Genomic DNA, 15,891 nt, shown 5'->3' with positions numbered 1-15,891 from the left:
TTCCGCCTACCACCACTGTACACTTACTATTAAACACTTCTACGAGCCGTGTGCACAGCCAGCAATGCAGCTGACAGGGCCAGTATCGGCCCCCTGCTAGCCCTGGTTACTATTGGCAGAGAAGGGAGCCTTACACTGCCACACAAAAGCTAAATTCTGGAATATAGGCAACACTACGCCATTTAAGTTAAAATTAGAAGAAGAGATGGCGTGCCCTTAATCTGTCTTTAGGGGAAAGATAGTAAGTACATAGGAAGATTCTTATTATGCCACTGCTGAGGGTGTCTGAGAAGAGTTGGTGTTATAACAAAACGAGGAGAGGGTAGCCACACATCACTCAGGGACACCACTACATCACTCAGGGACACCACCATATCATCACTCAGGGACACCACCACACTACTCAGGGACACCACCACACCACTCAGGGACACCACCACACCACTCAGGGACACCACCACACTACTCAGGGACACCACCGCTGCACTGAGGGACACCACCACAGCCCTCAGGGACACCACCACAGCCCTCAGGGACACCAACATGGCACTCAGGGACACCACCACAGCCTTTAGGGACACCAACACAGCACTCAGGGACAACACCACATCACTGATGTACACCACCAAATCAATCAGGGACACCACCACATCACTCAGGGACACCACCACACCACTCAGGGACACCACCACACCACTCAGGGACACCACCACATCACTCTGGGACACCACCACATCACTCACGGACACCACCACATCACTCTGGGACACCACCATATCACTCTGGGACACCACCAAATCACTCTGGGACTCCACCACATCACTCTAATACACCACCACATCACTCTAATACACCACCACATCACTCAGCACCATAACAGCATCACTCAGCACCACAACAGCACTGTCCTTGCTGGCTAACAACAAGCATTCCCATAGCCAATAGGACTCGTATTAGGAAAGTGTAAGCTATTGGCTTTGTAAATAACAATGCTATTAATTTATATATTTTCAGTGCCAACACATATTAAAAAAATAATTGTCATTTACAATACCAATAGCCCACACTTTCCTAATGCGAGACCTATTCGCAACACCAGTGCTTGTTTCAGATAGGGTGCCATCCCCCTATGGCAGCCCTGCTTTGTCATCCCATTTACTGCCTATGTGTAGTGGCCCAGTTGACATTTTTTTGTTTTGTTTTATGGATGCAAACTATAGGTTTACAGTTCTAATTTCCCCTCAGTCTTATCAAATGCTCTGGAACACATTCCAATTACCCTGTGGCTTCAAATATAAATAAAAGAAGGGAAAATCCTCCACAAATTGGCTAAGGTCCAACAAGCTGTACTGCACAAGCACTGCGCTTGGAATTTTCTTTAGTCAATTCCTTCACCAGAGCAATCACCAATGTATTAAGATGGGCGGACAAACTTTTACATGCAGATCAAGGCACCTTAAGATTCTTACTAAAAATTGAGACATTTGAGCCTGAATCTACAAAATATACTTTAAGTCAGAATTTGATTACTGCTTTTAAATTATCAAAATGCACAACTGTACTCTTGAAATCAATTGAAGCTTTTCCTGAAACTTCTGACGCCAAGGATCAGCTCCTAACTGGATATTTTGCAATGTTCTAAATTACACCATTATGAATATTATGCTGAATCAATTACATACAAACAGGCTCAACAATATATTCGTATTTCCTTAAGGCATGGAATTCGGCGTTGTATACTTTTATTGCGGCTTAGGTTACTCCCTTTTACCTCATTGACTTTTAAATGGACTCACAAAGAAAATGCTACCAGTATTTGCTATCTTTGCAATGGTGGAGTGTAAGATCTAAAGCATGTATTGTCAGTATGTCCAAACCTGAAACTGGCCGAGGCTAGAAGGCGCTACTTAAAAACAATATAATTTAGATATAACAGTGCATCTATGCAGAGTCTGATATTGCTTTTTAAATCTCCCCCAGATGAATTTGTGTGTCACAACTTGTTTACATTTTTCAAAACTTTTAAAAATCTGTATTGAATGTTTTTAACACATATAGCTATGACAAATGTTTTGTATGAAATGTGTTCTCAGTAGAGAACTAAATCAAATGAATTAAACTTGAAACTTATTGATGCAAACTCTAAAAGCAGGGATATATTTCTGTAAAATTGAATAGAAATGCCTCATACCCATTAGTCGTGGTTGATCTTTCCTGGTTATGACTGCTAGTCCTATCACAGCAGCCACTAAGAGAAAGAAACAGCTTTAGAAGGACTAAATCATGTGGGCCTCTTATGATATTAAGCCAGCTGCCCTGTGATGCATGTGTTTGCCAGCAAAGAATTTCCAAGGATGAGCAAGGTTAGGCTCTAGCGGTTCCTCTAACTCTGAGAGAGCCAGTTATGGTTGGATGTCCTAATACACTCCACTCTAATGTTGGAAACTGCAAATAAGTCAAAACACTTAGATCTAGGCTGGCTTCCCCTCCTATATATACGTGCCTTCAACAAATTGCATACAAGGTAAAACTCCTCTGTTACTTCTTACTAACGATATAAGAGTCATCCTCAACCACTTTGAATTATGGGGGGAACTACAAATCTGTCTCATTCCATGTTTATAACTCCTTTATTATAATGTATGCCATTAATGGTAGGTATGTGATGGTGGAGTGTTTTCTTGCACATCTTTCATAAGCATTTAATGCATAAGCACAGCAGCACCACCACCCAATGTTTAGAACAAACCTCCTATACTTCAACTCTGATGTAAATGGAAGTGCTCCGTGACCCCATGATGGATATGAAGTGCTGTAGAAATAATACAAGAAAATACAATGCAGATTGGTGCTGTGGTGAATTCATTTTATTCAACTAAAAGTCTGCAAAAATATACCTTTCCTACCTTGACTTTGCATTTTATGGTTGCATTTTTAAGTAATCCTTGGAGAGACTTTGCCCGTAGACTTTTTAGGGCTTTAACTGCATATAATTTTGAAATATTGAAATTTGTACATATGGCTGGCAGACAAATTGCTGATCTCTATGTTGGTTTTCTTAAGATCGCAATACTGGCTCCTGATCAAAGGCACAAAGATAGATATTTTTTGATTTTATGGTTGACACTTAAAAAACTGCATGACTCTGGCCCAAAATACGTATGAGCGTAAATGGAAAGGTGCCAGCCCAATTGAAACATACGCTCTGATCTAAAGATGTGTTTGCAGATTCTTGGTCTCTATTGATGTCTAGAGGATAGGCGCTTTTTATGTTTGGCTGAGGCACAGCTTTAGCCCTCCCAAACAGCCTCATTCTTTCCCCAAAAACGATTCATAAAAATACATACCCCTATACGTCAGCTGTCCTCATTCGTTGGTCTGTTCAAGTGTCATCATTCTACTTTATCCCACCAAAGCACACATCATAGAGCAATGGGTCAGCCCACTTCATCTGTTGGCTATTTTCCACTGTAGGTGATTGCATTTTGCCGCATCACAGGAGCAAAGTCACCTGGAAAGGAGGTCACTTCAGTGCCAGGGCTGGTGTACCTTGGCAGCTGGGAAGCTTTTCATTGTATGCTTTTTCATTTTTTTTTACAGGGTTCTTCTTTGAGTATTGCATGTTTGCAGAATAAATAGGTGAACCATTGTACACTTGCCAAATTCAAACCTACTGACTTTGCCAACGCTTGTTTGGTCGTTGGACGCACATTGTGCAATTCGTGGCCTCCAAATATCCTGCACTCCTCCACCATAACAAGATGCACACAACTCATTGAAGCATGTTTTTAAAACTTTTTTTTCTCTTGAGGCATACTTATTTAACCTATTTGAAATTCTTCCTTAAGCAAGCACTTTAGGCTATGCAGGCTCTTAGTATTTTTTTACTTGCGTGTATTCCTTGTGTTTGTATAATTTACCAGGAAGTGGTGCTTTACATCTCAAACTATGTTTTAATGTTGTGCGAATGTTTTCACCCATGCATATTTCCTTGTACTGCTGGTTTTAGAGTTGTGACCTAGATGGAAGATGTATTCCTTCTTAGCAGTTAAATCAACTGTGAGTGTTTGTTGAACTTAAACAATGAATAAACAAAAAGATGACATAGGGAGATCGCGTGTTACACTGTAACCATGTGCCTTCTGCTTATACCATTGGTAGCTTCTACAAAGGTGCTGCTAGAAGCACAGTTTCACACTGAAGAATCTCAAACAGACTGACATTCTCACAAAGTGATGAAGTCCCGGGCTGAGATTCTCACACAAGCATTACGTCTCAGACTGGCAAAGGAATCCAACCTCATATCAGTCACTCACAGCAGTCTACACATGTGGTGCATCTAACATAGGCTAGGCGTCTCACACAAACTGTCACAGACATACCCCAGCCCCTCACGCACATGCAGAAAGTCCCACATTGGAGCTCAGTCCTACCCATGACCAGACTTTCAGAGAGTAACGAATGCTTTCTCACACACGTGCAAATTCCTAAGATTTTGTATTATGCAAGATTTACATCAAGTAATTGCTTACTGCTGAAACAGGAGAACATGGTTAGAAGACTGTTTGCCTCTGGGGAACTGCTATCGAGTGAAATGTCTTTTGAGATGATTTATTACCCGAGATCATAGTTGAGGCAAGTTTCTTAGTGTGAAATTCATTTTTTAACCAAAAGTGCTGTAGTGAAGAAAGCAACTGTACATGCTGTAGCAGCTTCCTTTCCTGCAGACACCTACCTGCTTTTCTTTGGGGAGTCGTCGTTGGTCATTGACATTTTAGATTTGGATTCTGGAGGGAAAGCATCAGTCATCATTTGTCTGCAGTCTATGCTACATAATCCATCATTGCATTTTTAAAAAAAATTGTTTTAGGAATTCGAAAAACTTTAGCTGGTACGTTGCAAAATATTTGATGTTTGAATGAAGGCAGGCCGCACAGTTTTTCCTCTTTTTAGATTTTTAGGTCGAAGGCCTAAAAGGCTGCGCTTGCGCAGTCTTAGGCCGGAGATTTAATGACTCTCAGTAGCGCAGAAGGTCCCGCCTCCCTGCCCTCTCTCTCCTTCATTGGCTGGCTTCCTAAACGGAGGCCAGCCATTGGAGGAGAGATGGGTCACTTCAAACAAGCCCCGTCTTTTTCGGATTTGGGGGCGTGATTTTTTGCATTCTTTAGCCCTGTGACGTCGTCCGTCACTCAGGACAGCAAAACCACGCCCCCAAATCCTCAAACTCCGGTAGCTTGTGTCCGCCATTTTCTATCCTTCGCAGTGAAGGTAAGACCGTATTTGTTCCCCTCCGTGCCTTCTTCCCCCTGTCTGTTTCCCGCCCGCTGTCTGTTTCCCACCCCTCTCCCGCTCTCCGTGTATTTTCGCTGTCCGTTTGTGCCTTCTTCCCCCTGTTCGCGAAGAAATGAAGTGGGCGGCGCTATGTGTCCGAGGACTGTTGATGCCCAGCGTGGGCGCCAGTCTTTGCTTGCTGGGTTTCACCAAGGGCCCCATCTGCATCGGGTCCTAAGGCCGCAGTGTCGTTGGTCGTTTTTAAACCGCCCTCCACCAATCCGATTAGCGTGCTCTAAAGATGCACGCTTTTAATATGAGCGCATGGTAGAGGAAAAAAAAACGAGCCTTGGACTGAAACCTTCATGGCCGAGGCTCGCCTCATCTGTCTCTGATCACGGGCTCTCTTTATGTATGTTCCCTCATCTGTCTCTGATCACGGGCTCTCTTTATGTATGATGTGTGTGCCTCTCCTTTCCCGCCCCCCCCGTTGTCCGTGTCTCCTTTTCCGCCTCCCCCCCCCCCTCCTGTCCGTGTCTCCTTTCCTGCACGGGGACCAGGGGGCTGACTGCTGTGCGGTGGGCATTATTGCACGGGGTCCAGGGCGCTGAACTGCTGTGGACACTAGTGCAAGTGAGGCAGTGTCCTTCCTGTACCACTTCGGGACGAGCACCGGTGAGAGGGGCCATGGGGTTGCTCCGCTCTGTGGGAGCACTAGTGCACGGGAACCTAGGAGCTGGCATCTGTCTTTATGTATGATGTGTGTGTGCCGCTAGCCGTGTCTCCTTTCCCGCCCCCCCCTTGTCTGTGTCTCCTTTCCCGCCCCTCCCGCTGTCCGTGTCTCCTTTCCGGCCACCCCCCCCGCTGTCCGTGTCACCTTTCCGGCCACCCCCCCCCCCTGTCCGTGTCACCTCCCCCCCCCTCGCACAGCTGAGGTGAAATAAAGTAGGCACCACGTGGTCCGGCCACCCCCCGCTGTCCGTGTCTCCTTTCCGGTATCCCCCCCCCCGTCCGTGTCTCCTTTCCCGCTCCCCCCCCTGTCAATGTCTCCTTTCCCGCCCCCGCTGTCCGTGTCTCCCCCCCCCCCCCTCGCACAGCTGAGGTGAAGTAAAGTAGGCACCTGCTCTGGAGTTGAGAAAGAGAGGGGAAGAGTGAGATACAGAGAGACATGCAAATTTCCCGCAGTTAATTTGGGCGATTAAAAGGGGGTTTCAAGGGAGATTTGTGGCCGGGCCTCCCCCAGCGGAGAAGTTGGCGATGTCTGCGAGATTAATTAGAGATTTGATAAAACACAAGCCCCTAATAGGGGCGACAAGGCACAGGCGGCTGCAGTGTGCTTCAAGTCGAAATTAAGAACATTTTACACAGCTTCCATTTGAGAGTGAAATGTGCGTGGATGCGGAGCGAGCTGCGGTGATTTATACACCGGGGAGACAGCTGTGTTCTGTCTGTCACAGTGTTCCTGATTTCGCGTGTCTCTGTCCCTATCTGCTTAATGTTATCTGCCTTTCTATGTTTAATACCCCTTCATTTCCGTATCTATGCTCCCTGTGTCTCTTTCTCCTGGTGTGTCTCGTTCTGTCCCTGGGTCTGTGTTGGCATCCCTGCCCCTATCAGCCTATGTTTAACGTCTCTTAATCCCCCTGTGATCCCCCGAGGTGGCCGAGGCCGCCGGCGGCTGGAGCTGCTGCTGTGACCGCGGGAGAAGGGCGCCGGGAGCGGGTAAGTCAGTGAGTGTGTGTGACGTCAGTGTTAATTAAATATACCATTATTCCTTAAGTGTTAGCGCAAACATTCTAAAGTTCTCTGTAATAAAAAAAAGTCTGTGCACCTCAAACACAAACGTCTCTGACTTCTAAACATAGTCTGTGCACGGGCAGATCGGTGCAGTGCCTCCTCCTCCTATACTTCAGACCAGTGACCGTTACACCTAAACGGTTACTCTCTCTCTTAACCAAAAGAGTAGTTACAGGACATTACAGTGTCCTAATGCCTGCTCCCGCTGCCGTATGCTAACTGAGAGTCAGACCAGTTAAACAGCTTTATCAGATTTGAAAGGGGGTGGGTGGACAGATGCTCGCCAGATGCAGTGAGCTGCAGAGCGGGCAGTTCATGACTCCCAGGCAGCCCGTGCGTCCATGCTGAGGCGGCGCGGGACTGTGCAGGAAGAGGCAGCCCAGGTAGGTAAGGGAAACGATCTCTCTCCCCTTTGGGCACCTAGTAGCTCCTGCAGCAGGGCCGGTCCTAGGCATGGGCGGTATGGGCAGCTGCCCAGGGCCTCGCGCTCAGGGGGCCCGCTGCCGGCTCTCGCGCAGGCAGTAAGGCACTTAGAGGGGCCTCACATCTTCCCTTTCGCCCGGGGCCTCAGAAGGCCTCAGAAGGCCTAGGACCGGCTCGGACCTGCAGCCCCTAGTATGGGTTTCTACGATAGAAACTTGGAGCAGAGCCGGGCGCTAACCTGCTGTGTGCTGCAGAGCCCATGCACGTATTTCTGTAACTGTTGCACATATGTTTGTACTCCTTGGCTACGTTTCTGCCATGCTTTTGCCTTCCATGTGCAATATCTTGTCGTGACTGTCACTCCCTTACAGTCCTATTATACCTGTCCGTCATGCCTAACATTAATGGGCACATTTCTGTGACCATGGGCACAGTTTGTAGTCTTTCACCACTCTGCATACTGACATACTATTAGTGTTGCATTAATATCTGCCGTTTATGTTACTACAATACATATCTAACTATGTAAATAACTCTGTATGTATATGTAGCTCTGTGTAAATACATTTTTAGTAAGAGTCTCTATGTGTAAGTGGCTCCATCTGTCTAAAAGTAGCTCTATATAAGTAGATCTGTGTGTGTGGGTAGCTATATGTAAATAACTGTATAGGTGGCTATGTATGTAAATAAATCTGTGTGGGGAGATCTGTAAGTGTCTAGCTCAGTATGTGTGTGTGTGTATAGCTCAGTATGTGTGTGTATAGCTCTGGCTCTGTGTGTGTGCCTCTGAGTGTGTAGCCCTGTGTACATATATTTTTGTGTAGGTATCTCTATCAATCAATCAGTGACACTTATAAAGCGCGCTACCTACCCGTAGGGTCGCAAAGGCGCTGGGGGGGGGGGGGGGGGGGGGGGGGCGCTACTGCTCGAACAGCCAGGTCTTCAGCTTCTTCCTGAAGGAGAGGTGGTCTTGGGTCAGGCGCAGGTCGGTCGGGAGGGAGTTCCAGGTCTTGGCGGCCAGGTAGGAGAAGGACCTTCCTCCTGTAGTCGCTCTTCGGATGCGGGGGACGGCGGCGAGGGCGTGGTTGGCTGATCGGAGGTGGCGTTTGGGAGCGTAGAAGTTGACTCGGCTGTTGAGGTAGCTCGGGCCTTGGTCGTGTAGGGCTTTGTGTGCGTGGGTGAGGAGGCGGAAGGTGATTCTCTTGTTGACGGGGAGCCAGTGAAGGTCTCTCAGATGTCCGGAGATGTGGCTGGTTCGTGGGATGTCGAGGATGAGTCTGGCTGAGGCGTTCTGGATCCGCTGGAGTCTCCTCTGGAGCTTGGCGGTGGTACCGGCGTAGAGGGCGTTGCCGTAGTCCAGTCGGCTGGTGACGAGGGCCTGGGTGACGGTCTTCCTGGTCTCGGTGGGGATCCACCAGAAGATCTTCCGTAGCATGCGTAGGATGTTGAAGCACGCCGAGGAGACGTTGTTGACTTGCCTGGTCATGGAGAGGGAGGGGTCCAGGATGAAGCCCAGGTTGCGTGCATGGTCTGTCGGTTTGGGTGCGGTGCCCAGGGCGGGAGGCCACCAGGAGTCGTCCCAGGCGGAGGGTGAGGAGCCCAGGATGAGGACCTCCGTATTGTCCAAGTCCAGTTTCAGGCGGCTGGTCGTCATCCACTCGGCTACCTCTTTCATCCCTTCGTGCAGGTTGGCTCTGGCGGCGGCGGGGTCATTGGTCAGGGAGAGGATCAGCTGGGTGTCGTCGGCGTAGGAGATTATGCTGAGGTTGTGTTTGCGTACGATGGCCGCGAGGGGGCTCATGTAGACGTTGAAGAGGGTGGGGCTCAGAGATGATCCTTGGGGGACGCCGCAGATGACTTCGGAGGCCTCTGACTTGTACGGTGGTAGGCGGACTCTCTGTGTTCTTCCGTCGAGGAAGGAGATGATCCATTCCAGCGCCTTGTCCTGGATTCCGATGTTGCTGAGGCGCCGTGCTAGGGTGCGGTGGCAGACCGTGTCGAATGCCGCAGAGAGGTCTAGGAGGATGAGGGCCGCTGTTTCTCCATTGTCCATCAGGGCTCGGATGTCATCGGTGGCGGCGATGAGGGCGGTCTCGGTGCTGTGGTTGGCTCGGAAGCCGGACTGTGAGGGGTCGAGGGATCCGTTCGTCTCGAGGAAGGCGGCTATCTGCTTGTTGACGGTCTTCTCGATGACTTTGGCTGGAAACGGGAGGAGCGAGATGGGGGTGTAGTTCTTGAGGTCGGTGGGGTCCGCTGTTGGTTTCTTGAGTAGAGCGCTGAGTTTGGCGTGTTTCCAGCTCTCAGGGAAGATGGTGGTGTCGAAGGATGTGTTGATGATGTCTCGCAGGTGGGGTGCGATGACAGCGTCGGCCTTGTTGAAGACGTGGTGAGGGCAGGGGTCGGTCGGTGATCCGGAGTGGATGGAGTTCATCATGCGGATGGTGTCTTCGGTGCTGATCGGGGTCCAGGCGTGGAGGGTGGTGGTGGGGGGTGGTTGCTCGGTCATGGTGTGCGTTGGTTGGTTGTTGAAGCTGTTGTGTATGTCCGCGATCTTGTTGTGTGCGTTGTTGTCCAACCGGTCCTTGAATGCTGTTTTCTTGGCGGCGCGGATCAGCTGGTGGTGTTTCCGGGTGGCAAGTTTGAAGGAGGTCCTGTTGTCCGGTGTCGGTTCCCTTCTCCAGACTTTCTCGAGGGCTCGGCAGTTCTTCTTGGAGCTCTTGAGTTCGTCGGTGAACCATGGGGCCTTCTTGCTGCCGGGTCTGCTAGGCGGGGTCCTCAGTGGGGCGAGTTCGTCCGCGCAGTTGCTGATCCACTTCGTGAGGTTGTCGGCGGCCTGGCTGGGGTTCGCTGAGCTGGCAGGAGGGTGCTGGCTCAGGGAGGTGGTGAGCTGGTCTGCTGTGATCTTGTTCCAGCTTCTGCGGGCGGCCTGTTGCTGGTGTTGGTGGGTCGTCGTTCTCTTGAAGGTGAAGTGGACGCAGCTGTGGTCCGTCCATTGAAGCTCTGTGGCGTGGCTGAAGTCGATGTCTGTGCTGGAAGAGAAGACTGCGTCGAGTGTGTGTCCGGCGAGGTGGGTGGGGGTGGACACCAGTTGCTTGAGTCCCAGGTTGGCGAGGTTGTCGAGCAGGGTGCTGGTGTTGCGGTCGTTGTTGTTCTCCAGATGGAAGTTGAGGTCTCCCAGGAGGATGTAGTCAGCGGAGGGGAGGGCATGCGGGCTGACGAAGTCGGCGATGTCCTCGCTGAATTGCGTGCGTGGTCCAGGGGGTCGGTAGATCAGGGTGCCTCTGAGGGTGGTGTTCGGGTTGGTGTGGATCTGGAAATGCAGGTGTTCGGCGCTGGTCAGGGTGTTGTCGGTGCTGGTCGTGAGACGGATGGTGCTCCTGTGGATGATGGCGATGCCTCCTCCCATCTGGTTGGCGTTTCGGTCCCTCCGGACGATCTTGTAGCCCTCTGGGATGGCGATGGCGATGTCGGGAGCTGAAGAGGCGTTCATCCAGGTCTCCGTGAGGAAGGTAACGTCAGGGGCTGTGGCGTCTAGGAGGTTCCAGAGTTCGATGGCGTGTCTGTGGACGGAGCGGGTGTTGAGCAGGATGCACTTGAGGTGGGTGCTGCTGGTGTTCGACTTGGCGGGTGCTGGTGCGAGGCTGGTCCGGATGCAGGTGAACTTGCAGGCGTGGCAGCTGAAAGGTCCGTGGGTACGTCGTGGAGTGGCTTGATGGCATTCTGGGAGTCGGCCGGTGTTGAGAGCAGTGAGGGTGGCGGCGGAGTACGTCAGGCGGGTCAGTCGGGGTCCTCGTGTGCCAGGGGTCCTGGCACTGGGCGCGGTCCAGGCGCGGACGGGCGTAGACGGGCTTACCTTTGGCGCGCCTTCAGCGCACAAACGGCGCACCCGCTGCGCGTGACCGCTGCGCGTTCGCACGGTCGCCATTTAAGGCGAAGTGCGCGGGTGGGCGGAGCAGCTGGGAGGCGGGAGCGGGGAGGGTACAGAATAGAAAAAGGGGCGGGGAAAAGCGGCAGCGGCGGGAAGGGAGGGCGGAGGGCGGCGAGGTAGGGGGACAACAAGGAAGGAAAACCAAAACACGGGGAAAATGAAATAAAACAAAACAGGCACAAATTATCGACAAAACAAGGGCAAAATGAAAATAAAACAAAACAGGCACAAATTATCGACAAAACAAGGGCAAAAACAACCGCAGCGGAGGCAGCCGGCAACCGGCAAACGAGGCAGCAGCGAGGCAGAGGGCAGGCAAGGGGCACACGCAGCAGCTGGTGGCCGTGCGGCGCGGGGGTGTCCCACAAGTGGTGTCCATGTCTGTGTAGCTCAATGTGTAGCTCTGTGTATGTAAATCTGTAAGTAACTAGCTCTCTGTGTGTGTATAGATCTGTGTGTGTATAAACTTGTAGCTCTGTGCATGTGTGGCTCTGTATATATGTGTATGTGTTGCGCTGTGTGTGTCTCTGTATGGAGCTCTGTGAGTATGTGGAGCTGTATGTGTGTGTCTGTGTGCCTCTGTGTTTGTGTAGCTCTGTATGTATGTAACTCTGTGTAAATAATTTTTTTTAGTGAATTACTCTATGTGTAAGTAACTCTCTCAGTCTAAAAGTAGCTCTATGTGTATACTTAGCTTTATGTAAATGACTGTATAAGTAGCTATGTATGTGAGTAGCTCTGTGTGTCTACATCTGCATGTGTCTAGCTATGAATGTGCGTGTCTCTCTACATGTATGTATGTATTGCACTGTGTGTGTGTGTGGCTCTGTATGTATGGCTCTGTGTGTATGCCTCTATGTGTAGCTCTGTGTAGGGTAGCTCTGTGTAAATAGCGCTGTATGTGTGGGTGGCTCCATGTAAAGAACTCTATGTAAGTAGATGTGTGTGTATGTGTGTGTGGCTCTGTGTAAGTATAACCTGTAGGCACATGCACCGCCCCCCAGGCACACGCACCCCCCCAAGCACACGCACCACCCCCAAGCACACGCACCACCCCCAAGCACACGCACCACCCCCTACAACTAAGCCCCACCCGCCGGGCTACAAGCTCCTTCACGTGAGGTATCCCTCACTTGCATCGGTGGCCTATGCTCCTACAATGTGCCTACAGCATTTCACAGCCTCCCCTGGGGCGGGACTTCTACATTCTGCCCTTCTCCTCCAGTGACATTGTAGGCACGAGCTTCCCACAGAAGGCGGAAATCCCGCCCCAGGGGAGGCTGTGAACACGTAAAGCACCTGTGTGTGTGCCTATGTGTGTGTGTGTGGCTCTGTCTGTGTGTGTGGCTCTGTCTGTGTGTGTGGCTCTGTCTGTGTGTGTGGCTCTGTCTGTGTGTGTGGCTCTGTCTGTGTGTGGCTCTGTCTCTGTGTGTGGCTCTGTCTCTGTGTGTGGCTCTGTCTCTGTGTGTGGCTCTGTCTCTGTGTGTAGCTCTGTCTCTGTGTTGCTATCTGTGTGTGTGTGGCTGTCTGTGTGTGTAGCTCTGTGTGTGTGTGCAGCTCTGTGTGTGGCTCTGTCTCTGTGTGTAGCTCTGTCTCTGTGTTGCTATCTGTGTGTGTGTGGCTGTCTGTGTGTGTAGCTCTGTGTGTGTGTGCAGCTCTGTGTGTGTGTGTAGCTCTGTGTGTGTGGCTCTGTCTGTGTGTGTAGCTCTGTGTGTGTGGCTCTGTATAGGTAGCTTTTTTGTTAGTAGCTCTATGTGTGGATGGCTCTGTGTAGGTGGATCTATGTGAATGACTATGTAGGTGGATCTGTGTAGGTGGCTATGTGTGTGTGAGTAGCTTTGTGTGTGTGGCTCTGTGTACGTGTAAATGCAATAGGTCATGCATTTGCAAGCAATTAAGCTATTAGCATTGTAAATGACAATGCAATTTATTTCAGGATTAAGCTATTGGCAATGTAAATGGAAATCCCATTTATTTATGATTTAAAAAAAAAATGAGCAATGCCAATAGCTCTAGCTTTAATCATGCCGAGACCATTGCATTGTAAATGCTTGTTTTTAATGCTGTTTGTTTGTTGCTGTTGACCTTTAGTTTAGACTTCAGTATTTCGGCAGGCCTACGTGGGTATTAAGGGGGAAGAGAGTAAGGGTAATGAGAATTTTGGAATAGTGAAGGTCCGCTGATATATTTTCTTCTTCCCCTTGTGTTTTTTGTCCAGCTTATACTGTGAAGTTTTAGTGTTTCGAATCTAGTTTGCCATAGGCAATTGATGCTTTTCCCAGTTATTTTAATGAATTATTCACGTTATCCACTGGTGACCCTCTCTCATTTCATAGTGACTGCTGCAGTTGGCTTTGCCAATGCCAGATGCCTTTAATGAAGCTATGTCATTCCAAAGTTAATAACAGTGACCACCTTTGCTAAAAGTATAGAAAACAATAAGAAAATATTTGTTTCTGTAAATTGCAGGTGGCCATCATGGTGCATGATGCAACGTGACGATGCAACTCCGTGGCCATTTGGAAAGAAACGACATTTTTTTTGTATACTTTCTACATTCCAAAGATGGCTGCTACTTTGCAACAGGCAGCATGATGACGCCCGCCCAATCCCTAAACTGACCGTCCTCACACAACCGCTATAGTCTGCACGCACTTCCAATCTCTGAACCAGCCCTCCTAATACAACTGCAATATTCTCAATTCTTCAGTTAGTGAGCTTAGAATAAGCATTGGTGCACACACGGGCTCACTTGCTCACTTTCTCCCTGCCATGGTCTGCAGCTATGAAGACCACTGCTGACAGTGGAAATCTTATTGGCACCACCTCCATGCATAAGAGCGATTGTTCTCCTGTCTTCAATTCTGGCTCTGTGACTTTGAAGTTGGATCTAAGTAATCAAAGCTTTTTATTGGCTGGCCGCACCTTCAGGAAGATATGGCTGTTATTACATGACAGGAGGCTTGGCCCACACATCGGGAAAAAATGTAAAGGGCTCACAAGTGCACAGGGTGAGTACACCTTGACCGCCAGGGCAAAACATGGTGGTGCCCCCTGTGGAAACACAATGTACATTTTTCGGCAGGCCTTGAAATCCTGATTGCTGGATTCAGGGGCGTCTTTGCGGCCTTGAGAGCCACAAATTCTGGTTAGGGTTTGCACACTAGGTGCAAACTTCATAGGTGGGGACTAAACACCCATCAAATACTTCATGGGCCTATGCTCGCCCTCTCTTGGATTTAGCAAGTCCAAAACTAGGTCCATGGACCAAAAACAAGTCTCTGAACATTTCCGTGGGTTCACAGGCCAATAGGTTCAAAGGGTCCGCAAACTCTACAAAATGTCTATATGAAAAATAAGAACAGGGCCAGGCCAAAAGGGTTGGCCACCTGTGGCAGGTTGGAAAACTGTTGGATATCTTATTCAGTGGTTCCAAAACTGTGTTCCGCAAACCCCCAGGGGTCTATGCACATTCCCAGGGGGTCCACAGGCAGCAGTTTTAAAAGCACTGCAAAGTTCCTTGTATAATCAGCCAGCAGTTTTTTTGGTAACAATGAAAGTGTGAAGATAACTCTTGTGATTACTATATCTGCTTACCTGGCGTGGACCCACGAGGACTGTGGACTGTGTGCTGCTTAATGACTTGGGCTGCCCTTTATCCCTCACCCCAGAGGGTTACCGCTACTCCGGCAACTTCTCGAAGCACCCGCTTCGCGGGTGCCGCTTCGCGGGTTGTAGCGAGGGGCTTTGGAGTTGATCCAGTGGCGGACCACCGGGGAGAGGAGGAGCATTCGACGTGCAACATCGAAGGGTGGTGCGAGGTAGGGACTCGCTTCACCAGGAGTCCCTGCGAAGCCACGCAGATCTTGGCCGCGCCCCCTTTAAACCACGCCCCCCGCCCGGCTGAGAATTAAAGCCCTGTGACGCCAGGACTCAGGTGGGAGAGCTTACCTGGCGTGGACCCACGAGGACTGTGGACTGTGTGCTGCTTAATGACTTGGGCTGCCCTTTATCCCTCACCCCAGAGGGATACCGCTACTCCGGCAACTTCTCGCAGCACTTAGCGGGTTGTAGCGAGGGGCTTTGGAGTTGTTCCAGTGGCGGACCACCGGAGAGAGGAGGAGCATTCGGCGTGCAACGCGAAGGGCGGTGCGAGGTAGGGACTTGCTTCACCAGGAGCATAGCGGAACGCGAGCGAAACACTGAGCGAAGCCCGGGCAAAGGGCGGGCAGTCTGTGGCAGTCAGGGGCTGTCTAAGGCTGGGCTGGCCCACCCCTCTGACACTGTTATTCGACACTTCGAATCCCGTGGACAAACTAACTCTAGTAAGAGTACCTGCTCTTCCTTCAAAGTTTGAGCTAATGTCTACCCGCTCGGGGAAGAGCTTGAGGGGAAGGGGCGAGGTGGGTCCTAGTGGTGTTATAGGTACTATGGATAAATTTATCACACGGGTTGCAGCCGTCATAGAGAAG

Source organism: Lissotriton vulgaris, chromosome 6 (genome assembly GCF_964263255.1).
Source record: "Lissotriton vulgaris chromosome 6, aLisVul1.2, whole genome shotgun sequence".
Classification (NCBI taxonomy): Eukaryota; Metazoa; Chordata; class Amphibia; order Caudata; family Salamandridae; genus Lissotriton; species Lissotriton vulgaris.
This window is presented reverse-complemented; position numbering follows the sequence as displayed.